Raw genomic sequence first — 27,017 nt, forward strand, 5'->3', positions numbered from 1 at the left:
CTACTCATAACTACATGGGCCGGCATTGTGGCCGTAGACCCATTCACACAAGGGAAACTCACCTGCACTGCTGAAGCTCTTGCCGACACGCTTCTAACTGCTGACTGACAACTCCCGAACCGCTGCTCCTCTAGCTCCCCGAGCTACCAATAACAATATTAAACTTAGTCTCAAACTGAACTCTGGAAGTCAACCTAAGTTAACTCTGGTCAAAGTCAAAGTCCTGGTCAAAGTCAACCTTCCAGGTTGACCCTACTCGCCGAGTCAGCCTACTGACTCGCCGAGTTCATACGCTCATAAACTTTTCCATTCGAGCCTCGACTCGCCGAGTCATCCCATGACTCGCGGAGTATTCCATCTCCGAGTTATGTCCTGTCCATCTCACTGATTCACCACTCAACTCACTGATCTGACTCGGGACCAAAAAGGGATAAAGGTTTCGACCCGACTCGCCGAGTCCAAGAACAGACTCGCTGAGTCCATCTTCATCCTCTTCATTCTAATGATTACAGTCCATTCCAAGGCTTCCCAATTGCAGATCTGGGCTCCCAAGGCTAGCATTACACGTAAAGTTGCTAACTTTACGTGCATGCAAAGGGTTATGAAGCTAAAACACTAAATCTAAGCTACAATGGATGGTCTAAGTCATGAAAGGAAGCCATAGCTGCGAAAAGCTTCTTCCTCAGAGTTTCTAGAGCTCAGAAATGCTCAGATCTGAAGTCCTCTTTGCTCACAAAGGCACAATACACGAATTGGCCTTGGAAATGGCCCAAAAATGACAAGATACAAGCTAAGGGGGGAATCTAGATGATTATTAGCCAAGGTATGAGCTTAATACCTTCAAATGATCTGGAAAGTCATCCAAACTCTAGATCTATACTCCTTTCCTTGCTCCCTTTCTTCCACAACCTTCAAGATGCACTCCAAGGACCTTAATCTTCTCACACAAGATCAAGTATGTAGTTGGGTGGCTAGGGTTTCTTCTCTGGATAGTGGGGGCTGTAAATGAAACCCTAGATATGAGAATGAGAAGCTTAAATAGGGTACCAAGTCCCGAAATTAGGGTTTCCCAACCCAGATCAGACTCGCCGAGTCAGTCTCCCCGACTCGCCGAGTCGGTCACTTAATTCGCGACACGGGTCACACTCCGACTCGTCGAGTTCCTCCTTGGACTCGACAAGTTGACTCCTTTGACTCAAGGCTTTTCTTTCCTTTCTTGGTCTTTCTGATTCTGGGTGTTACAACTCTCCCCCACTTAAACTAGACTTCGTCCACGAAGTCCGCTACAGCCAACTGTCCTGCAATCTGCCTTCAACCTTCCTGCCTGATGAATCTAACTCATGCTGACCACTTGCATTGACCTTCTGCCCGGTCATTCAGACTAACACTAGTCATTGCAAATAACAATCCTCAAGTGCACTCTAATCCCCAACAATCCTGCGAACACAACTCACTCAACTGACAATCCTTCCAGTACTTCCCGAGTACTTATGCTGGACATCCTAGGGTTCACCCCCTTTTCCTTGCACGTTTACTGGCCTTCCCAAGGCAAGGTTCCACAACTAACCACCTCCTCTACCACTGTGAAGGACATATCCTTCACGACATTCATTACTCCAGCCACTCCCAGTGCTGGTCACTACAGCCAATACATATCGAATACCTCTTGCTACTATAACTTAGCGCTGAGCACCCAACCCAGCGTATGGATTAGATAATCCTTCGAGTAAAAGATTCATCCGTGAAACGGTTAGACTCCAACGAGAGCTGCGCAACAGGGTCAAACCCTTCCCTCTGAGATTATCCCACCCTGCTGTGAGAAGCGTAGCACTCCTCGGTCAACTAGCTGTCTCATATCATACTCCTCTATCATCACTTTCCTGCCTTAAAGTTCTGCTGGCTCTCCTCTGCCTTCCGAATGAACCGAGACCACCCTGGCCCCAACTGATTCTGCCGATAACTGGGTTACCAGATACCCACCGGTCACTACAACTAGCACAATCTCTTAGTCGCTCCCAGCGACTTCCGAAGAAACCTCGGCTATCCAAACTTCACTATCTATCCTGCCACCCTGGCGCTACAAGTCTTGGGATCCTCGATCCCCTATCTTGACCCTACGGTCCCTACCAGGTCCCACCTGCGCTACTATAATCTTACGGGCCTCGTCCATGGGTCTCACCTGAATATATCCTAGAGCAGTCCTTCCCTCTAGTCTCACCTGTCTAGCAACTATCGTACGGGCCTCGCCCACGGGTCTCACCCAAACCATACTACTGAGCAATCCTGCTCCCAGGTCTCACCTATACTGCTACTAATATACGGGCCTCACCCACGGGTCTCACCCAACTGCATGCTGGAGTGGCCTCACCTATCAAGGGCTATGCAGGCCAACTCCATACTAGACTTCCACGACTTAGCCTTTCTTGATCCCTATCTTGCTAACTAGGAGATACGGGCCTCCGCCCACACTCCGCGAACTAGGAGATACGGGCCTCCGCCCACACTCCGCTAACTAGTCTGCTAATGAATGCTACGGCCTACCCGCAGTCTTACATCACTTCCCTTACTGACTCGCTGCTGGGGAATGTTGCGGCTATCCTGCGGTCCTACTACACCCTCCATGATGTCTCTACCACTGACTACTATTCCGAACGCATCCTGACTCACCCGAGTCCTGCTAACAATCCTCCAACCTGATTTTCAGGACCAACCCTCAGTCATCCCATGTTACAACCACCTCGTAGTCTTACACCCCTGCTATACTCGTGTCCTGTCGGGAAATCCTCAACTTGGTTTCCCAAACCAATCGTCTACTAATCCCAAATACATGAACCCGACATTGGAAATTTTCCCCGAATTCCCAACTCCTGTACTCCTAGACCCACTCAACCCCTCGGCTGCTTTCTCTTCCTTCTCGGAGGTCACTAACCTCCTAAGTTTGGCATGCTACCGACTCTGAACACTTGAAGGGTTCTCCCCCACTTTGATCCTGCTAATCCCTTTACCATATCTAAACCAATCTTGCCCATTATCAGAACACCTTCCAAGCGCCAATCACACTTGCTACAGTGACTGCATCCTGAGAACCTTTTCTAAGTGGAAATATCTTCGAACCACTACTCTATCATCCATGGCATGCGGATGGCATGTAACTCAATCACAAGCAGGTAATTCGACACTCCAAAATGCATACTTACTAACATCGATGCAGTAATATAACAATAAAATCATGAATAAAAGTTAATGAGAAAGTAAAAGTTACGCACCTCTAACATCCGGTGCTGCTCGCGGCTCCACTGTAGATAACTGAAAAGCCCTGCTCCTCACCGCAGCTGCCTCTGCCCGGCCATGATGGCCATCAGTGATCCTCAACGTCGCAGGGGCAGGTGCTATCACCTGTCCTACAGAAATCAAACTCGGGCACTGGGCCTTCTTGTGGCCCCGCTGACTGCAGTGGAAACAGATCATATCTGATCCCTGGATGGTGGTAGTAGTACAATCCCTGCTAAACTGACCAGTCTGGCCGTACATGAAGCAGCCAGAATCACTACCAATGCCACTCCTACACGCACCCTTGTGTGTCCTGCCATACTTCCCGCATCGGTTGCGGCTCTGATAATCCCTCGGTCTCTGTCACACCCCCTAACCAGAATGGCGGAAACATTCGGGGGCGGATGACTTCACGTAATATCATAACAGTTGAATATTGTAAAGAAAGTAAACACAACCATCATAAATATAATAAAAACTTACATTGTTGCGTGTAATACATGTTTCAAAAGAATATTACAAATATGATGATTTAAAATGTTTTGATAATAGACGCCTTAGCGTTCCTTCTCCAAAAGCTGATGGTTACCTGTATTACTGATTCCCTGAGAAATACAAGTAGTTTTGAAAAAAAATGTCAACAATTAAGTTGGTGAGTTCATAAGCGTTTTTGTACTGAAATTTTGTATGTCCTTTAGTAAAAATAACCGAACGTGTTTTCCAGAAAATCCAATATTTTCTACATATAGTTTGAAAAAGATTCCAAAGGCTGGAGTACAATGGTGTCTTTCGTGCTCGAATAGATTAGTGTATTTATACTCAAATAATGTATTTACTGAATGTATCGAAAGTCCCGTAAATCAAACTTATTTTAATACTTTCGTGTGAGTTTTATAACCATGCTATTGACCCAGACTGCCTGTAACAACGTTCTTCAGACGTTGTAGTGTTATGACGTTTGTCACCCCAGACCTGCCGGTCTAACTGTAGCTAACAGTTTAGGTGCGGCATTGTCAATCCCGTATAGATCTATACACAAGTATCACGCTCTCCCTCCAAGAGATTTTGGTTTATAATACAGGACTTGAAATGCGTACTTGTGAGTACGTTGAAGTTGACTGTCTCACAACACTTAGTATTAATAGATTTACGAAAAGAAAAGTCTATATTTCATGTAGATGAAAGTATTTCATTTTCACAATGTTTACGTAGAGATGTAATGAATAACCCGTAAACTATACCCATTTTAGTTTATCAAATGCATGTTCCATCAGATAACATAAAATTGGTGTGATATCAACTTTGCATGTGAAGTGTAATATTAGTATAAATGTTGTTTATCATCCATAAAAAAAATCTAGATAAAGCATTTGAAAACATTTCTAACGACGTGTATTTTAAGTATGAGTTTATCTCGTGTTTTACTTGTATCCCCCCCCCCTCCTTAAAACATGAAAAAGATGTGAAAATGTAGGGGTATGAACTCATCTGGAAAGTGTGATGATTCGAAGAAAATTGGATTTTTCTCGGGCAGCACTTCGACCGGAAAGTGGTGAGATTCTCGGGAATCTCGGGGCTTCAGACCTTCGTCGGGGCTGAGGTATGAAAACCGGGGCTTCGGGATATTTCTTGCATGCAAAACGGAGTAAAAACGCAAGAGAAAGAGAGGAAATGAGCACTTATGCCCGGAACCCTCGCATTCCTTTTATAGGGGCTGAAGACCCTCGGTACGCTGGGCGTACGAGGTTACGCGGGGCGTACCCGTGCGTCATCGCTTACCGCATCCTCGTCTGCCGGACTTCGGATGGGACGGGCATATAGGCGTAGAAGGGCGACGTGGACGATCCGAGGCCTAGCATCCGAGTACGTTGGGCGTACGAGGGTACGCTGGGCATAAATCGTCTCGGTTTGTGCACCTCGAACTTGTAAAATCCATAACTTTTGCATACGAACTCCGCTTTTGACATTCTTTACATCCACGCGAAGGTGATAAAATACTCTACAACTTTCATTTAGACTTTGTCGGCAAATTTTGAATTTATTTTTAATTATATTTTATTTAATAGGCCGGGACACGATAATTCCGTTAAAAATCCATAACTTCTTTATCCCACGTCCGTTTTCGTCTGTCTTTTTACCATTGTGCTACTATTGTAGAAACCTTGAACTCTCGTTTAGGTTGCGTCGGCTAAAAATCGCTCGATCTTTATTCCGAATTTTTAGCTGTCTACCGCTGTTCCGAAACTTAGAAAAATCATAACTTCCTCATACGAAGTCAGATTTGGGCGTTCTTTTTATGTATGCTCACGGTTTAACGAAATCTACGACTTTCGTTTAGATACCTAAGGCTAAAAAGTATTTTATCGAAGTTTCACTTTTTACGTTTAGCAGTGTTTTACCGGGTGTGTCGTGGATTTTTGATTGGTCATAACTCCTTCGTTATAACTCGGATTTGAGTGTTCTTTACGTTTTTGGAAACCTTGGCACGATATCTAACACTTTATGCATCCCAATTAAGATTTTAGAACACTTCATTTTTTGACGCTAATTTCGTTGATTCCAAATAGTTCATTATATTTGACTTTTTGAATGTTACATTGATTTGAAAAATATCGGGTTGTTACATCAACCCCCTGTTAGAGGGAATTTCGTCCCAAAATTTAATCTAAGACAGAGTTTATGGATTAGGAAAAAGATGTGGGTACTTTTGTCTCATCTGATCCTTGCGTTCCCAGGTGTATTTAGGTCCTCGCTTGGCGTTCCAATGGACCTTCACAATGGGTATGCGGCTTTGTTTAGTCCTTTTAATTTCTCGATCCATGATCTCTACTGGTTCTTCTACGAATTGGAGATTCTTGTTGATTTCATTTTCGACCAGAGGGATAACGAGGGTCTCATCGGACAAGCACTTCTTTAGGTTTGATACGTGAAAGGTAGGGTGCACGTTATTGAGTTCATGCGGTAATCGAAGTTTGTATGCCACTGGGCCGATCCTGGCAAGGATCTCGAATGGTCCGATATACCTTCGGTTTAGTTTCCCATGCTTTCTGAAACGTATTAATCCCTTCCAGGGTGAGACTTTTAGTAGTACCCGGTCTCCAACCTGGAATTCCAAGGGTTTCCGTCTTTTATCCGCATAACTCTTTTGTCTGTCTCTTGAAGTCTTCAGTCGCTCCCGGATTTGAACAATCTTCTCCGTAGTTTCCCTTATGATTTCTGGTCCAGTGAGAGTGCTGTCGGTTGCTTGTCCTCTTGCTAGTTGTGTGTCACCCACTTCAGCCCAGCACAGAGGTGATCTGCACTTACGGCCGTAGAGGGCTTCGAATGGGGCAACTTTGATGCTAGTGTGATAGCTATTGTTGTACGAGAATTCGACCAATGGTAAATGGGTGTCCCATGCCTTACCAAAATCTATTACACAAGCTCTTAGCATATCTTCTAAGGTTTGTATGGTTCTCTCACTCTGGCCGTCGGTCTGTGGGTGATGAGCGGTACTCATGTCTAACCTTGTTCCTAGAGATTTTTGTAGCGACTGCCAGAACCTCGAGGTGAATCTACTATCTCGGTCCGAGATAATGGATATTGGTACACCATGCATTCGTACAATCTCTCTGATGTATGTTCTGGTTAGCTTTTCCAGTTTATCCGTTTCTTTGATTGGTAGGAAGTGCGCGGATTTGGTTAGTCTGTCGACGATCACCCAGATGGTGTCGAGTCCGCTTGCCGTCTTGGGTAACTTGGTTATGAAGTCCATGGTTATCCGCTCCCACTTCCACTCGGGTATTTCCGGTTGTTGCAACAATCCCGAGGGCTTTTGGTATTCCACCTTGACCTTGGCGCAAGTCAAACATTTGCCTACATAGGTAGCTATTTCGGCTTTCATGTTCGGCCACCAATACAACTTCTTGAGGTCTAAGTACATCTTGTCTGAGCCGGGATGTACGGAGTAGCGAGTTTTATGAGCTTCGTTCATGACAACATCCCTGAATCCACCAAATTTTGGTGTCCAGATCCGGTTCATGAGACAACGAACTCCGTCATCCCTGACTTCAAGGTTTTTGTCCATTCCTCTCAATGCTTCACCTGTCACGTTCTCTGGCCTCAAGGCTTCTTCCTGTGCTTCTTTGATTTGTGCGGACAGGTGTGAGTGGATGGTCATTGTTAAGGACTTCACTCGGCGGCCCGAGTATTCCTTTCGGCTGAGTGCATCGGCTACTACATTAGCTTTCCCGGGATGATAACGAATTTCGCATTCGTAATCGTTTAATAGTTCTACCCACCGTCTTTGTCTCATGTTGAGTTCCTTTTGACTGAGGATGTGTTGAAGGCTTTTATGGTCGGTAAATATTGTACATTTCGTGCCGTAGAGATAGTGCCTCCAGATCTTTAGAGCGAAGACGACCGCTCCTAGTTCGAGATCGTGCATGGTATAATTGACTTCGTGCGTCTTGAGTTGTCTCGAGGCGTATGCGATGACCTTCCCTCGTTGCATCAGGACACATCCAAGTCCCTGGTTTGACGCATCACAGTAGACCACGAAGTCTTCTGTTCCTTCTGGCAAAGATAATATAGGTGCACTACATAGGGCTCGTTTTAGTGTTTGGAATGCAACGTCTTCTTTTTCTCCCCAGCTGAAGGTTACACCCTTCTGAGTTAGGGTGGTAAGTGGCTTAGCAATCTTTGAGAAGTTTTGTATGAACCTTCGGTAATACCCGGCGAGGCCCAAGAATTGTCGGATTTCCGTTGGAGTCCTTGGAGTTGTCCAGTTCTCGATTGCCTTGATTTTGGAAGGGTCCACATGTATCCCTCCTCGCTGACCACGTGACCTAGGAAATCTACTTTCCGAATCCAAAACTCGCACTTTGAGAATTTTGCGTAAAGCTTCTCTGTCCTTAATGTTTCTAAGACATGTCGGAGATGTTGGCTATGTTCCTCCTTGCTCCTTGAATAGATGAGTATATCATCTATGAACATGATCACAAATTTATCCAGGAAAGGACGACATACTCGGTTCATCAAGTCCATGAACACCGCTAGTGCATTTGTCAATCCAAAGGGCATTACTACAAACTCGTAGTGACCATAGCGAGTTCGGAATGTCGTTTTGGGAATGTCTCCTTCCAAGACTCGCAGCTGGTGATACCCAGATCTTAAATCGATCTTTGAGAAGTAGCTCGCTCCTTGTAGTTGGTCGAACAGATCGTCTATGCGCGGTAAGGGATATCGGTTCTTGATCGTGAGTTTGTTCAGTTCCCGGTAATTGATGCACATGCGGAAAGATCCGTCCTTCTTCTTTACGAACAGGACCGGCGCTCCCCATGGTGAGAAGCTCGGTCTAATGAATCCTTTGCTTAGAAGTTCGTTCAGTTGGCTAGATAACTCCTGCATTTCAGCCGGTGCTAGACGGTATGGCGATTTTGCTACTGGGGTAGCTCCGGGAATCAAATCGATCCTGAACTTGACTTGACGTTCTGGTGGGACTCCTGGAAGATCTTCAGGGAAAATGTCGGGGAAATTGCAGACTTCCGGAATGTCTTTAATGTCCTTCACTTCTCGTTTCTTGTCTACCACGTGGGCTAGAAAGGCATGATATTCCTTGCGAAGGTATTTTCGGGCTTTGACGCAAGAGATGATTTGTAAATTTGTACTGGGTTTGTCACCATAAATGACAAGAGTTTTGCCGCTTGGCAGATTGAGGTGAACGGCCCTTTCGTCACAAAGTATATCGGCATGGTGAAGGCTTAACCAGTCCATACCGATGATGACATCAAAACTTCTTATAGTAATTGGCATAAGATCGATTTGGAACGAGTGTTCGTTTAAATTTAACGTACAACCTATGTACATATCGTTTGCGCTTTCCGTTTTACCGTTTGCCATTTCTACTGTGAATATTTTATTGAGTGCTTGGGGTTTTTGATTAAGTAAATGTTTGAATTTATGACTCACGAAACTTCTCTCCGCACCACAGTCAAAGAGTATGCATGCATAAATGTCGTTGAGGAGAAACGTACCCGTAACCACCGTGGGATCGGCTATTGCCTCGTTCTGCCCTATTGCCAGCACTCTTCCTACACCGCCAACATTCTTTGCCTTAGGGCAATCCCTCTTGAAGTTCCCCGTTTCCCCACACCCATAACATGCCTGGCTTACTCCGGTACCAGGAACTTGGGTGATTGGGCGCGCGGGTGCCTTACAGAAACGGGAAGTGTGCCCTTTCCTGTCGCAGTTTTTACAGTGCATCTCCCGGCAATTACCGTGGTGATGGTAATTGCATTTGTTGCACTTTGGTAGGTTCCCAGCATATTGTTTTGTCGGCGCAGGGGTAGCGGGAACAGCAGTGGGGGCAGTAGCGGCATGGACCGCCACTATTTGTTTCTTTGAAGGTTCTTGCGAAGTTTGACCTTTCCTCTTGTTCCAAAACTTCTTCTTGTTGTTGTTGTTGGCATTGCTGTCATTGTTGTTGCTTCCTTTGGTTGGTTCCTGGACGACGGTCGTGACACTTTGGCAGACCCCATGATCAACGAGAGATTGTGCCAGTTCTTTGGCGCTGTCGAACGTCGTGGGTTTGGAAGCTAGCACACTTCCTCGAAGCTGGGACGACAGCCCCCAGATATACCTTTCCACCTTTTGGCTTTCCAGAATCATCATTCCTGGGCAAAGTATTGTCAAATCACTGAACCTATTCGTATAGCTTGTGATGTCCGAGCCTACCATTGTAAGACCCCAAAGCTCCTGCTCGAGCTTCTGAATCTCGCCCCTTGGGCAGTACTCTCGTAGTAGCATCCGTTTCAGGTTCTCCCAACCCATTGAGTTTGCCACCACCATAGTTAGTGACTTGACGTGGCCATTCTACCACGTTAGGGCTCGCTCGGAGAAAGTACAGGCGGCAAATTTTACTTTGCTTTCCTCGGGGCATGAGCATATCTCGAACACAGCTTCTGTTTTCTCTATCCATTGGGATAGAGCCATCACTCCCCCAGTTCCATTAAAGGGGATGGGTTTGCTGTTGGAGAAGTCCTTATAGGTACATTCCCCGGAACGACCTTGGTTTTGGCCATTAGTAGAGCTATTTATTCCTCCTCCTGATCCGTTGTTACTCATTTGTGCCATTGTTGCGGTTACGGAAGCTGTTACAGCAGCCTGAAAGGTAGCAGCATCCATTGATGGAGGGGGTGGTGGAGGTGGTGCTGGTGCTCCGTTTGTATTGAAACGTCGGGGATTTCTCCTTGGTGGCATGATTCTGCCACAAGTTAAGAGACGAATTCTTGATAATTCATTAGAAATGATTATGGAAGGTTTTTGTATTATCAGTTTTAGTTCTGGTTTTCGCATGTAAATGGAAACTTTCAAAAAGGAGTGTATGATCCTTTTAAGAATTTAATGGAATACTCAAGGAAATAATAAATGCGTGTCAATTTCATTGATATTAGTACATGATACAACGATCAGGAAAATTTGACCTTATATAGGTCTAGGGTACATCAATGAAAATGGGAAAATTTGACCGCATTCCGACTCCCGAACTGCGTTCTCACAATTCGCCGGGTTTACATTCTTAAAGGAAAGAGTAGCACCAACACTTATTTGATAGGTATATACATAGCGCCAGAAACACGCGCTCTACTCTGAGCGGGTGGCACACTGCGGACCATGGTATGTGGTTGTGGAAATCTTAGCTCGGTCTACTTGACGTTCAGCCTCAATGACGCGCCTCTCCATTGCGGCTTGGCTCCTACGGAGCTCCCTCACTTCGGTTCTAGTAGCAGTGATGTCCTTCTGCAGGGAAAAGGTGTGCTCTATTGTTCGCTCATGATCTTCGTCCAGACGACGAAGACGTACCGCGGTGACAGCAGCGGTGACCCCAATGTCGAAGAGTTGGTTGGCATTTGCTCTTGCTTGCTCGCCTTGGTTGGCAATGTGTCGGACCATGACAGGGAGTGCCCTATCAGCCGAACCCCCGTTGCGGAGGTTATAAAAGCCTCGTGCCATGCCGTAAGGTGGGCGTTGCCCTTGTTCCCTGCTCCATCGCTTCAGATCCACAGCCCAGCGGGGCGCCGGGCCCTGAAAGTTCCTTGGGGGATTTGCTGCTCCTCGGGGAGGATTGTAGATCTCGGGCTCCGAGTCTGTGCTCCCACCATCTCCTTCCTCTTCTGTATCTTCGTCTGGGTCTTCCTCAGGATCCTCTTCGGATTCTTCTTCGGGTTCTTCCTCGGGAATTTCCTCTTCGGAATCCTCTTCGGGGTCGTTCTCAATCCAGCCTCCATTACCCTGGTTAGGGTAGTAGGGATCCCCGGGAATGTGAAAACCTGCCATTTCGTCTGATCGAGAATAGGGGCAAGAGAATTATATATAAAACTCGGGAGTAAGAAGGGTAATTTTCGATAAGGATAAATTGTATTCGGCGATTTCTATGTCTAATTAAATACCGAGATTTGCATGATTATAACAGTTCTTTTAGTTTTTACAAAATACTCCTATAGTATTTCAAATTCGTGAGTTTGATTCTAGTATTTAATTCGGTAAGTTTTCGACTTGTTGCTTACTACGACCATTTCTCGACATACGTTGGTCACATCCAGGATAAATATAGTTGATCAGGCTATATTTATTCTCGATTTGATTACATACCCCGAGGCCTAGTCGTAGTGTCGCAACTTGCCTTAATACCTTTTTTTTTGTAAAATTTTGCTATGATACGAGACCGATGCATGCGTGTACTTATACTTTTATAAAAAAAAATGTATATCACTTTAATTTATTAAAAGTATCGTTTATGAAAACGTTTTGTCAGAGGGTTTTTGGTCCCTTTGCATTTATAGTTTGTATATCTTATGTGGTGCGATATACTTAGTTCACTATAAACAATGCTCTGATACCAATCTGTCATACCCCCAAACCAGAATGGCGGAAACATTCGGGGGCGGATGACTTCACGTAGTATCATAACAGTTGAATATTGTAAAGAAAGTAAACACAACCATCATAAATATAATAAAAACTTACATTGTTGCGTATAATACATGTTTCAAAAGAATATTACAAATATGATGATTTAAAATGTTTTGATAATAGACGCCTTAGCGTTCCGTCTCCAAAAGCTGATGGTTACCTATATTACTGATTCCCTAAGAAATACAAGTAGTTTTGAAAAAAAAATGTCAACAATTAAGTTGGTGAGTTCATAAGCGTTTTTGTACTGAAATTTTGTATGTCCTTTAGTAAAAATAACTGAACGTGTTTTCCAGAAAATCCAATATTTTCTACATATAGTTTGAAAAAGATTCCAAAGGCTGGAGTACAATGGTGTCTTTCGTGCTCGAATAGATTAGTGTATTTATACTCAAATAATGTATTTACTGAATGTATCGAAAGTCTCGTAAATCAAACTTATTTTAATACTTCCGTGTGAGTTTTATAACCATGCTATTGACCCAGACTGCCTGTAACAACGTTCTTCAGACGTTGTAGTGTTATGACGTTTGTCACCCCAGACCTGCCGGTCTAACTGTAGCTAACAGTTTAGGTGCGGGATTGTCAATCCCGTATAGATCTATACACAAGTATCACGGTCTCCCTCCAACACTTAGTATTAATAGATTTACGAAAAGAAAAGTCTATATTTCATGTAGATGAAAGTATTTCATTTTCACAATGTTTACGTAGAGATGTAATGAATAACCCGTAAACTATACCCATTGTAGTTTATCAAAAGCATGTTCCATCAGATAACATAATATTGGTGTGATATCAACTTTGCATGTGAAGTGTAATATTAGTATAAATGTTGTTTATCATCCATAACAAAAATCTAGATAAAGCATTTGAAAACATTTCTAACGACGTGTATTTTAAGTATGAGTTTATCTCGTGTTTCACTTGTATCCCCCCCCCCCTTAAAACATGAAAAAGATGTGAAAATGTAGGGGTATGAACTCATCTGGAAAGTGTGATGATTCGAAGAAAATTGGATTTTTCTCGGGCAGCACTTCGACCAGAAAGTGGTGAGATTCTCGGGAATCTCGGGGTTTCAGACCTTCGTCGGCGCTGAGGTATGAAAACCGGGGCTTCGGGATATTTCTTGCACGCAAAACGGAGTAAAAACGCAAGAGAAAGAGAGGAAATGAGCACTTATGCCCGGAACCCTCGCATTCCTTTTATAGGGGCTGAAGACCCTCGGTACGCTGGGCGTAGGAGGTTACGCGGGGCGTACTCGTGCGTCATCGCTTACCGCATCCTCGTCTGTCGGACTTCGGATGGGACGGGCATAGAGGCGTAGAGGGGCGACGTGGACATCCGGGGCCTAGCATCCGAGTACGCTGGGCGTACGAGGGTACGCTGGGCGTAAATCGTCTCGGTTTGTGCACCTCGAACTTGTAAAATCCGTAACTTTTGCATACGAACTCCGTTTTTGACGTTCTTTATATCCACGCGAAGCTGAGAAAATACTCTAGAACTTTCATTTAGACTTCGTCGGCAAATTTTGACTTTATTTTTAATTATATTTTATTTAATAGGCCGGGACACGATAATTCCGTTAAAAATCCATAACTTCTTTATCCCACGTTCGTTTTTGTCTGCCTTTTTACCATTGTGCTACTATTGTAGAGACCTTGAACTCTCGTTTAGGTTGCGTCGGCTAAAAATCGCTCGATCTTTATTCCGAATTTTTAGCTGTCTACCGTTGTTCCGAAACTTAGAAAAATCATAACTTCCTCATACGAAGTCAGATTTGGGCGTTCTTTTTATGTATGCTCACGGTTTAACGAAATCTATGACTTTTGTTTAGATACCTAAGGCTAAAAAGTATTTTATCAAAGTTTCACTTTTTACGTTTAGTAGTGTTTTACCGGGTATGTCGTGGATTTTCGATTGGTCATAACTCCTTCGTTATAACTCGGATTTGAGTGTTCTTTACGTTTTTGGAAACCTTGGCACGATATCTAACACTTTATGCATCCCAATTAAGATTTTAGCACACTTCAATTTTTGACGCTAATTTCGTTGATTCCAAATAGTTCATTATATTTGACTTTTTGAATGTTACATTGATTTGAAAAATATCGGGTTGTTACAGTCTCGAATCTGACCCCTTGGGCCTTTTGCCCGAACCCGTGGCTGTCTGAATCTTATCCGGTTTCCTCTTTCTCTCTGTCTCCAAATCAATCTCCCTTTCTCTGGCTCGAGCAATCATATCCTCCAGCGTCTTGCAGCTGGACCTGCTCACAAACTGCCTGATGTCACTCCTCAGCATCTCGTGATATCGGGCCTTCTTCATCTCCTCGTCTGCCACATACTGCGGAACCAGAAGAGCTCTCTCCCTGAACTTGGCGGTGATCTCCCGCACCGTCTCAGTCGTCTGCTGAAGATCCTGAAATTCCCGTGCCAACTACTGCACATCAATAATTGGTGCAAACTCAGCCCTGAACCTGGCCGAGAAATCACTCCATGTCATCGCGTCCAACGTGACATCATCACCAATGTCATGTCCAACCTCCTCCCACCAATCTCGCGCTCTGTCCTTCAGAAGACAGGAGGCGAGTCTGACCTTGTCCCCCTCGGGACACCGGCTCGTACGAAAAGCGTTGGCAACATCGGCCAACCATCTGCTACTAGCAATGGGGTCCCAAGCCCCATGATAATCTGGAGCTCCACAGGCTCTGAACTCCCGGAATGTCAAAGCATGCGCTCCCATCAAATCCATCATATCAGTGCGAAAGGCTGCCAGCCTCTCATCCAAAATCTCCAGTATACCCTCCTTGACCGAACCAAAAATCACAGGAGTCTGGTCTAGAACACTGCGCATAACCTCAGCTGATATCAACTCCTTCATCCGCTCCTCGAGCTGCTCGGCTCCTGAACCCGAGGCTGATCCCTCTCCGGCGCCTGATCCGCCCACTGGTCTCTCACGCAATGTCACCATGCTGAAAACATATCTCAATAACTATCAGAATACTCATCACTGCTGAGGGATCACATACACACACTACAAGTTTCCCAGTCTCATCTCGGCCTTTCCCGAATCGAGTACGGATCCTCTGCTTTCAGTAGTACGGGGCCATACTACCTTCCACATCTATCCGTACTTTCCTCAGGAACTGCCTCAACTCCACCAAGTCACTACTACTACTACTGATCTCTGCTACTCTCATCCTAGGCTTGCCCTAGGGAAAATCTCTAACTCCACCCAACCCAGTCCTCAGCTGCTGAAGGCCTCCTTGTAATGCCAATTAGTCATCACCTGAATACCATCACATGTGACGAGGCTCAGATAATCCTTCGAGTAAAAGACTCATCCCTACAACGGTTAGACTCAAACAAGAGCTGCGCAATAGGGCCAAAACCAGCACTCTGAGATTATTCAACCCTGATCACATGTGACGTGACGTATTCACCTAATGGCTAACTCCCATCATTCAGAGTCCCACAAAGCACAAAGTAAGCAGCATTCAGACACAGGAAACTACTCAAGAAAATCTATTCTCATAACGAGAAACTGTACTAGCATACAATGCTAAGCTCATATTATCAGGCATAACCTAAACAGGCTATCCTACTGCTTTTTACTCAATACTAGCATGCAATTCTCATAAAGCTGAAACACATAAAGCAGGCACATAAGGCATCCTCCCTAGATCCTTAGTCCTAATCTAGCATGCTGTTCTACTAACTGATAATCATAACATAAACTTGTATGGGTATTTTGGGGTACTTACTTGAGCTCGGCTGATTGCATGCACCACACCCCTTTCTCTTTTCAAAGTTCTTTTCTTCCTTAAAGTTCTTTCCGCTTTTTCTAAAACTCTTTTCTTTTCCAAAAACCCATTTTTACAAAAAAAAAAAAAAGATTGATTTTCCTTTTGAAAATTTCTTTACCAATCCCTTAGTTTGAGTCTAGACATACCCGAAAGTATGTTCGAATCCCTCAAACCAAGGCTCTGATACCAACTTGTAACGACCCAAAATCACAACTAAAAATTTCCTTTAAAACATTACTAAAACCATATTTATAAAACCATATCATAAGTCATAACATAAATTCAGAGTATCAATTCAAAACATGTTCTTGTTATCAGAGTAAAACATCCCAGGCTGTCTAGCTATGGTGTGTGCCATGCGATCATCCCGAGCTCTTCCCTCCGCTACTGGAAGTACCTGAAACCAAAACTGAAAACTGTAAGCACGAAGCTTAGTGAGTTCCCCAACCTACCACATACCCTGCATAATCTCATACTGCAAATACTGGGTCACGCCCGCTACTTCGGGCCTCGCCCGCTACCTCGAGCCTCGCCCGCTACAACGGCCCCGCCGCTCCAGGCCCCGCCTGGCTTCGAACCCCGCTCGGATACAGGTCTGTTTCTCTTAGGCCCCGCCTGTCTCTGGGCCCAGCCCGCTAACATGTACTAACACATAAACATACCACAACACATAAACTAAACATATACTACTGAATCCTGTTCTAAGGCCTCGCCTATCTTGGGCCTCGCCCTTGTCCTTCTACTGATGAGTCATGGAACCCCGTCCACACTCCTTCTGATAGTGAGATACGGGCCCAGCCCACACTCACTCCTTTCCTAACCTGGGCCTCGCCCCTGCTTTGCTGCTAATGAGATATGGAACCCCATCCATACTCTGCTAATAGTGAGATACGGGACCTCGCCCACACTCACCTCCCTACCAGGCACATACAAGTATCACACAGACAACAAGTATACTCTATCATGCAAACCATTCCTTGGGCACCCGCCCGACATTGGACCTTGGTCCTGAACATCATACTAGCAAACAGTGCCTAGGGCTAACCCCCGGGTCTTCCTACTCATAACTACATGGGCCGGCATTGTGGCCGTAGACCCATTCACACAAGGGAAACTCACCTGCACTGCTGAAGCTCTTGCCGACACGCTTCTGACTGCTGACTGACAACTCCCGAACCGCTGCTCCTCTAGCTCCCCGAGCTACCAATAACAATATTACACTTAGTCTCAAACTGAACTCTGGAAGTCAACCTAAATCAACTCTGGTCAAAGTCAACCTTCCAGGTTGACCCTACTCGCCGAGTCAGCCTACTGACTTGCCGAGTTCATACGCTCATAAACTTTTCCATTCGCGCCTCGACTCGCCGAGTCATCCCATGACTCGCCGAGTATTCCATCTCCGAGTTATGTCCTGTCCATCTCACTGATTCACCACTCAACTCACTGATCTGACTCGGGACCAAAAATGGATTAAGGTTTCGACCCGACTCGCCGAGTCCAAGAACAGACTCGCCGAGTCCATCTTCATCCTCTTCATTCTGATGATTACAGTCCATTCCAAGGCTTCCCAATTGCAGATCTGGGCTCCCAAGGCTAGCATTACACGTAAAGTTGCTAACTTTACGTGCATGCAAAGGGTTATGAAGCTAAAACACTAAATCTAAGCTACAATGGATGGTCTAAGTCATGAAAGGAAGCCATAGCTGCGAAAAGCTTCTTCCTCAGAGTTTCTAGAGCTCAGAAATGCTCAGATCTGAAGTCCTCTTTGCTCACAAAAGCACAATACACGAATTGGCCTTGGAAATGTCCCAAAAATGACAAGATACAAGCTAAGGGGGGGATCTAGATGATTATTAGCCAAGGTATGAGCTTAATACCTTCAAATGATCTGGAAAGTCACCCAAACTCTGGATCTATAGTCCTTTCCTTGCTCCCTTTCTTCCACAACCTTCAAGATGCACTCCAAGGACCTTAATCTTCTCACACAAGCTCAAGTATGTAGTTGGGTGGCTAGGGTTTCTTCTCTGGATAGTGGGGGCTGTAAATGAAACCCTAGAAATGAGAATGAGAAGCTTAAATAGGGTACCAAGTCCCGAAATTAGGGTTTCCCAACCCAGATCAGACTCGCCAAGTCAGTCACTTAATCCGCGACACGGGTCATGCTCCGACTCGTCGAGTTCCTCCTTGGACTCGACGAGTTGACTCCTTTGACTCAAGGCTTTTCTTTCCTTTCTTGGTCTTTCTGATTCTGGGTGTTACAAAATAACTAGATTTAATAATTTTCTATTAATTAACTTTTAATGAATTTATTAAATCTTGTATGGATTATCTAATCAAATTAAACAATTAATTTAATCCTAATCCTTATCCCTCTAGATTCCGAAAAATAGGGTAAAGGATAATTTCCTTATTTTTCTCAATTATCCAATTAGGCAATAATTATCCAAAAAATAAGAAACCCTAAAAATACCTTGTAAATTTCGAAATTCAAGGGAGGAGGCTAGACTTTTCAAAACCCTAACCCTAATTTCGATTAGGGTTCATGGAGGCTAGGGTTTTTTCGAAAAACCCTTTGAACCAAAAAAACCCTAAAAACGAAAATTGGCCTTTTAGGGTTTAATAGCTATAAACCCTAATTTGCAATTCAACTATTATAGCTATTCAATTTAAAACAAAACCAATCGCTCTGATACCACTGATGAGTTTTAGGTAAAACAAATTTACTAGAAAAACAATTCCTAAGTTCACATGCAACCTACTTTGGATCTATTTTTTAACTATTGAACATATAACTTTGAATTGCAAAACAAGAAGAGAGAGTGTAGAGAGAAGAAAGAATGGGAAAGGTGTGAAAAAAATGAGGGTGGAGAGGTTCTATTTATAGGGTGAAAAATGGCTGAACTTGGTGCCACATGTCACCATCTAGTAGCAAGCCTTGGGGAGAAAGCAATGGCCAAGATTGTGCCACATCACCCCTTTTGCAGCAACATCCTGCCGACTTCTAAACCCCGTAACTTCCGCATACGAGCTCCGTTTTCGACGTTCTTTATATCCACGCGTAGGTAACAATAAGATCTACAACTTTTATTTTGACTCCGTCGGCTAATTCTCGACCGATCTTAAATTTAACAGTAGGAGGAGATTAGACTGTTAACTGACCGCGAAAAATTTGTAACTCCTTCATACGGACTCCGTTTTCGTCTGTATTTTTACCGTTGAGTTCCTATTAATGAAATCTTCAACTCTCATTTAGGTCGCGTAGGCCAAAAACCGTTCGAACTAAAATTCGAGTTTCGGGCCGTACACTGCTAAGCTGAAACTTCGAAAAATCATAACTTCCTCATACGAAGTCAGATTTGGGCGTTCTTTTTTTTGTATGTTCTCGGTTTAACGTATACTACAACTTTTGTTTAGATAACTAAGGCTAAAAAGTCCTCTATCGTAAATTCGTTATCACTCGGATTTCAGCGTTCTTTATGCGTACGGAATCCTTGAGACATATTATACAACTTGGTTAAGATTATTTATTCTAAATAATCTTTTGTCGGAAAGTCGTTTTCGACCCCTATTATCTCTAAATTAACTAGCCCTGATCTACGAGTGTTACAGTCAAGTCTGATTTTGAAGATGAAGATGCAATCATAAGTTCTGTTCGGATTTCTGTTTTGTTCATACTCACAATCCTGGTTTTAAAGCTTTGATCCATTCCGATTCTAAGCTTTGGCACCCTTAAACCTTTAGTGAACTTGAGTATTATCTTCTTTAAATTAGAGTTTTTGGGTTGATGTTTCAATGGAAGAAGATGAAATTCTAAGAAGCTATTTTTGTTGCCCACCAAGTGTTTGATAAAATGCCCAAACCAGTTTTCCTCGTGTTACAGCCTTATTGTTCAAGATAATGTAGTTTGCTTTGTTTGGATGCTTCTTGTGCACACCAACACACTGTTGGTGTGCCATTTCCTTCCCTTCCTCGTTAAATATTGCTTCATAGTTTTAGCTTCATCTCGAGGCTTGTACTCTTGTATGGCTTCTTCTTCAACGAGTTCGAGTGATATTTGTATGTGCCCGTTCAGAAGCTTTCATTGTTGCCCAAATGGTGAAGTGGGAAGTAAGGGGATTAGCCGTATGATTTCACACATCAAAAGGCATCATTTACCTACTGAAGACCGTAAATGTATGTTATGTGAAGCTCTTTCTAGTGATGTTGGTTTATTTATGGCAGTGGAAGAAACTTTGAAGGCCTTTGGTCAATGGATGTGTGGGAAGTGTATGACTTTGCAGGCTCTTAGCCGTTATTGTCATCACCTAGATGGTCGTGCGAGGTTTGTTACAGGGGATGACGGCTCGAGTCGTTACATTGTCGGTATTCAAAAGCCGTCAACTAAAGAGTCGGTGACAAATGCTCTTGGAGGTTTGGTTTTTGATGTTGCGCTCCTTGATCGTGTTTTTAAAGAGCCTATCACTACTGTCAATAGTATCCCCCATAGTTGTCGCATTGCTTTCTCTCAGGCTTTGAAAACTGCTCTTTACAAGGTGGTCGCCCAACCTGGCTCGGTTGAGGCATGGATTTGTTTGTTACTTCTTCCTCGCTGCACACTACAGGTGTTTAGACCCAAAAAGAGACAAGAATGTAGGTCTGGGAATCGAAAATCCTTACAGCAAAGCTCCATCCTGAAGTCCTTGGATACATGGGGGAAAGAGGGTGGTATCACGAAGTTAGTTCAAAATATGTTAGAAAATCCCGAGGTTGGAGCTTTGAGACAGGGTGGAGGCATTCTTCAGAAGGAGTCTACATCAAGTAACACCAACATTAGACAGTGTCTCCGTAAGGTTGCAGATGGCCATTTTACCGTAGCAATGAAAGTGTTATGCTCATCGGGTGTTGCACCATATAATGGTGATACTACTAAAGATTTGGAGGACAAACACCCTTTCAGGCCACCCCCATCCATGCCGAGCCCCATAATTTCTGAACCTCCCCTTGTAGCAGACTTTGACTGTGTACTTGGTTGCATCAAATCCTTCCCTAAAGGAACTTCTTGCGGGAGAGATGGCTTGAGAGCTCAACACTTACTAGATGCCCTTTGTGGAGAAGGGTCTGCTATTGTCACAGATCTCATACATGCTATCACTTCAGTGGTTAATTTATGGTTAGCGGGAAGATGTCCAACCATTTTGGCAGAGTTTGTTGCGTCCGCTCCTCTCACGCCTCTACTTAAACCTGACAACGGGATCCGTCCGATTGCAGTAGGCACTATATGGAGACGTCTGGTTTCCAAGGTTGTCATGAAAGGTGTGGGTGAAGAAATGGCCAAGTACCTTAATGATTTTCAGTTCGGGGTTGGTGTGTCCGGCGGTGCTGAGGCTGTGTTACACGGTGCCAATAGGATGTTGAGTGAACACCATGCTGATGGGTCTCTTGTAATGCTGACTGTGGATTTCTCGAATGCCTTTAACCTGGTGGATCGATCAGCATTGCTCCACGAGGTTAAGAAGATGTGCCATTCCATTTCTTTGTGGGTGAATTTCTTGTACAGGCAAGCAGCGAGACTTTATATTGGAGACCAACATATATGGTCTGCCACTGGGGTGCAGCAAGGGGACCCCTTGGGCCCTCTTCTTTTTGCCCTCGTTTTGCACCCGCTTGTGTACAAGATTAGAGACAATTGTAAGCTCATTCTCCACGCTTGGTATCTAGATGATGGGACTGTCATTGGGGATTCAGAGGAGGTGGCTAGAGTGTTGAACATTATTCGGTTGCATGGTCCAAGATTGGGTCTTGAGTTGAACATCAAGAAAACGGAGATTTTTTGGCCCTCCTGTGATGGTAGGAAGCTTCGTACCGATTTATTCCCAACGGATATAGGGAGACCTTCTTTTGGGGTGAAGCTCCTTGGGGGGCGGTTAGCAGAGACGCAGGGTTTATTAGCGGGCTGGCCATGAAGAGAGCGGTCAATGCTGTTGATTTGATGGGCCTTCTTCCACAACTATGTGACCCGCAGAGTGAGCTCCTTTTGCTTCGTTCATGTATGGGCATTGCAAAACTTTTCTTTGGTTTAAGCACATGCCAGCCGATACACATAGATGAAGCAGCTTTGTTCTTTGACAAAGGATTGCGCAGGTCTATCGAGGATATGGTGGTATGTGGAGGCCCCTTCTTTGGAGACATTCAGTGGCGCCTGGCTTCCTTACCTATTCGTTTCGGCGGTTTGGGTTTGTACTCGGCATACGAGGTTTCCTCCTACGCATTTGTAGCCTCGAGGGCCCAATCTTGGGCATTACAAGACCACATCTTACGTGATAGTGGCGTATGTGGTATGGACTCGGATTACCTATGTGCTATGACTCGTCTTCGCGATACGATTCCGGGATTTGACTGTAGCGGTTTCACTAATAAGGACACCGCCCCCCTAAATCCCAAAAAGTTTTGGCGTGTGCCCTTTTTAGCAAAATCGTCCAAGATATGGAAGTCGACTTCGACATGACTGTCAGACAGAAAGCAGTCTTTGAGTGTCTGCGGGCACCTCATGCTCAGGATTTTCTGCTAACTATCCCTATTGATGGTCTTGACCAGCATATGTTTCATGTGGAGTACGGTAATATTCTTCGTTACCGCCTCATGATTCCCCTATTCCCAATTGACGAGATATGTCCAGTTTGTCGCAAGGCATGTTTGGACACCTTTGGGGAACACGCGGTTCATTGTAGAGAGCTTCCTGGTTTCAAGTACATACATGTTGTGGTTCGGGATGTTCTCTTTGATGTTTGTCGTCGTACTGGTATTTCTATGAAAAAAGAAGCGCGAGTGAACTTTTTGACGGACCCGCAGGATGGAAGGTCCACACTTAGACCGACTGACATTTTGGTCTTTGGATGGATAGAAGGGAAAGCATAAGTGCGTGGATCTTACTGGGGTCTCTCCTCTCGTTGGTTTGGGGAGCATGGGTTTCACAGCAGGGCATGCCGCTTTGAAAGCCGCTGCGTGCAAAATAGTAAAGCACGAGAATGCATGTATACAAAATCAACATGTGTTTGTATCTTTTGCATTCGATACATTTGGTTTTCTCGCACCAGAGGCGGTGGAGCTCCTCAATAGAGTCCAACGGGTCATGCATCATAATGTCATATCTCCTAGATCCACAAATGTTGTCTTCAAAAGAATTGGTTTTGCCATCCAGAAAGGGCTTGCAGCGCAGCTTGTTGACCGTTTGCCTTCAATCAATATGTATTGAACAAAAATCTTCCTCATTTGATGTGAACAAGAAAACAAATTGACGTAAAAAAAATAATAATAATAAAAAAAAATTAAAATGTGATTTGTAGAACAAAATCACTCTCGAATCAACTAAATCCTAAAAATCAGATTTCTTTACATTGCTCATAAAGGTACACAGAATCAAATTGACAACCTATAATTCGAGATTTACACTCTTCCTTCAACCCAAACCCACACTCAATGCAATGATAAACTCAACGCTCAAAAGCATCTGATTTCCTTCCTCAAATAGAGCTGAAATGAATCATCAATCCACATCCAGCTTCCTACTTTCTTATTCTTTGTATCATGTTCCTGTCAAGAATACTCGTGTTCTTGATTCTCAGGTACCTGCAAGCGAGAAGAACAACAAGTTGTTTCCTGTAAATGATCCAACCAAAACACCTGTTTTTGTACACCCATCGATCCCCTACCAAAAACTAAACGCAAACACATACAAGAAAAAAGATTTTGTTGTTCTTCTCCATCGATTTCTGTCCACACACAAAATAAAAAGAAAGAAAGAAATCCCTCACCTGTGATTTTAGAGCAAACAGTCACCACCAACACCAATGTCACTCCCCATCTTCTTCCACTTTCCTTTTCCTTGGCTCACAGATGAACCACCACCGAGACCGGCGACCTCGTCGTCCCTCTTTCTTATTGAGTTCCAGTTGAAGAACCTCCACCGGAGGCAAGGTTTGTCGGCGATCAAGAGGGCCACGAACCCCCTCAAGTTCCCTGTGTTCCCCTTTGACTCCACAGCATAACAACGTCCAAATCGCCGTCCATCAAGCCTTCCGATCGCTGCTACTGTTCGTTACTCGTCCCTGCTCCTCGCGTCGCCCTGGAGACCCTTTCCCGTCGCCGCCACTGTCGCTGAGAATGATGGTTGTCGGACCTTCTCCTTCATCGCAACCTGATTAAAGACCGTTGCCCCTCAATTTCGATCCTCGATCTCCCACAGTCTTTCACATGTGCCCGATCGGTTAAAACAACGATACCCGAACCATAAAAGCCCTAATCCTCCTAATTTTGACCCATTAAAAAAATTCTCGCCCCTCCAATTATAGTTTTAATTTAAAAGCAGCCCATTTGCAAATATTCAGTCAAAACAGCCCTTGTCTGAATTATCTAACCAAATAGGCCCCTCAATTGGAATACTTGATCAAAAATAGTCCCTTTGTGATTTAAACTTTTACCAAATCAGTCCCACTTCGGTTAATTAAGTTACCAAACAACTCCCAGCAGTTTCTATTTGTTACGAAACAGTCCCGAGAGTGCTTCAAAGTTCAAGAATTATGGATTTGCAGTTCACACGACAAATTTCTCAAAAGAATTCGAATTTGAACAACTCGAACTCACGCTTCAACGGTGAGTGTTTACGGCTCCTTTTCAATATCTTAATTATTTCAGAGAGGGGGGGGGGGGGTGTGGAATACATGTGCCTATATATTGTGTTTGTAGAAATATATTATTCTTTATGCGAAAATAAAATAAATCTAGTTTATAAAAATGTTATTTAAAAAAAATTAACATATTGTTACAAATAACTAGTATAAAATTTTCATATACCTATTAGTGTTATTTTATTGTTAAATAACCGTTTTATCCACCATGTACTATACGATAAAAGATTATATGATTTTCATGTGACATTTCATATTAATAAAAGTACATTACAAAACTTTGTAGTATTTCAAGGATTCAATCTATTACTATTCATGTATATTTATATGTTTAAATGCATAAAGTTTATACATATACATATGTTCATTACTATGAAATATACATCTCTTTAAAAACGAGTACATTACACTTTTACATACATGTCAAACATACTCGGCTTTCATAAACCTTATACAACGATATTCATTATGCCTAGTGCTTACCCACAAGTAAGTCAGGGCTGAGAGTTATTCATAAACATTTTAGTTAAGGGGTTTTAGTGAGACATTATTCATTTAGCTGAGTTTAAATACTTAGCATACCCACACTACTATAATCGTTAATCTGTGGAGCGAGATATATATGTATAGATCTATACGGGGTTGACATCCGCACCTGCGGCTGCTAGCTACAGTATCGACTGATCAATCGAAGCAGGTGATAAGTGTCTATAATTCATTATTGCAACGTCCACTGAAGCGTTGTGGGGGGTAAATTCAGTCATGTAGCTCGGTTATAGGACTCACTAAAAACATTTAACTAGAATACATATCTCTCTCACTACGACCATGGGCTTGTTTTCTTTCAAAACTATTTTAAGTATGGACTTACTTATACAAAAAAAATACATTTTGGCTTTCAAAGACTCATTAACAAACACAGTTTTAAGTACATATTTACTTACACAAAAATACATTTTGTCTTTTAAAGATTCATTACAAACACTGTTTCAATTATTGTTATTCTTACAAAGATAATATTTTTTTAGACTTATTAAAAGTATTGCGGTTAGCAAAAAACCTGTAACACTCATCAACCTTGTGTTGACTCTCAAAACTACATGTATTCTTAGGAAAATCACTAAACAGACATTCAAGATAGATTGGATTACAGGTGACCTAGTTTATTTACTATTGTATTATATGCCTATCTGTTAAGGCAATTCATGTATTATTATTATTATTATTTGTAAAAAACTTGTATTCAAATATCAAGATGGAACATGAATGTTATTTTGTTTATTGTTGTACTTGTGTTATATATTCAATTTGTCTGCGATTCATAAGCTTAGTCGCACAGCCCGACGTGTTCCGCCGCCTCGGCTGGGGGTGTGACAGAATCTGTCCCTTTGGTCCATCTTTCTAAAGAGTATTCTTCTGCCAACTACAGTCATCCTGATGGTGTTATTCACTGTGAGGTAGCTTCTCACAAAACCTCGATCTCTAAAGCCCGGTTCTGCAGACTTTTAGGGTTTGCTTCATCTGAAGGACTCGTGGATCCAGACTCGATTTCCACTACTGCTGTCATCGATATATTTTACCAGATGGGTTACATTGGGGATATCTCATTGTTGTCTAAGTTCAGGAAGCCCAATCTGTTGGATTAAGTGTCTAATCACATAACTATAATTGGTATGTACTTGAATTGATAGTAGCACAGTCCTTTTGGATTGCCTTCACACTAGCAACTTGACATGATGATTAATTGAGGAAGAGGAAGAATTTATTAATTTGATTAATAAATTGGAATAAATTATTTATTAATCTATTATGGAAATAATATATTAATTAGATGTCATATTGTTAATTAATATTTAATTAAAAATTAATTTGGAATTAATTTTGGGATTAAAGAAATTAATTAGAATTACAGGGGCTGTTTTGCAATTTTGTTAATAGTTGTGAAATTGGGCTCTTCGGCCATCCTAGGAGGGATGGACGAAAATCTCAAGCGAAGGCCGTAGAATTTTCGTCCAAGGCCTTAAGGATGAGGATCCATGAGTTGTTTAGGCCTTAAGCAAAGGGATTAAGGTTTTCTTATCTTAACCCTAGCTTTGGCTCTAACATATCACAACTATTTAAGGAGCCCTAAACCCCTTGAGATTTCGGCCATCATTCATAAGAAGAATCTGAAAATTGCCTCATCTCTCATCCTCTCATAATCATCCTCTTATTTGTGTGTTTGTGAGCTATTAAAGGTGTTACATTTGTGACACTTACTCTCAAAGTTCAAGATCTTCAAGGATTTATTGTTCTTACAATATAACAATCAAGGTATGTATCCTAA

At 43.3% G+C, this 27,017-nt stretch overlaps 1 long non-coding RNA gene across 1 annotated transcript; it reads right to left on the reverse strand.

Moving 5' to 3' along the window:
- Positions 1–23,298: 23,298 nt before the first annotated feature.
- On the reverse strand, positions 23,299–24,279 carry LOC145111005 (uncharacterized). Its single transcript, XR_013710152.1, has 2 exons — positions 23,819–24,279; positions 23,299–23,633 (listed from the first exon to the last, which is right to left on the reverse strand). It is a non-coding gene; the product is annotated as an uncharacterized LOC145111005 (long non-coding RNA).
- Between the last annotated feature and the right edge of the window lie 2,738 nt (positions 24,280–27,017).

The sequence above is a fragment of the Lactuca virosa genome, chromosome 5 (genome assembly GCF_052849685.1).
Source record: "Lactuca virosa cultivar CGN04683 chromosome 5, Lactuca_virosa_CGN04683_v6, whole genome shotgun sequence".
Classification (NCBI taxonomy): domain Eukaryota; kingdom Viridiplantae; phylum Streptophyta; class Magnoliopsida; order Asterales; family Asteraceae; genus Lactuca; species Lactuca virosa.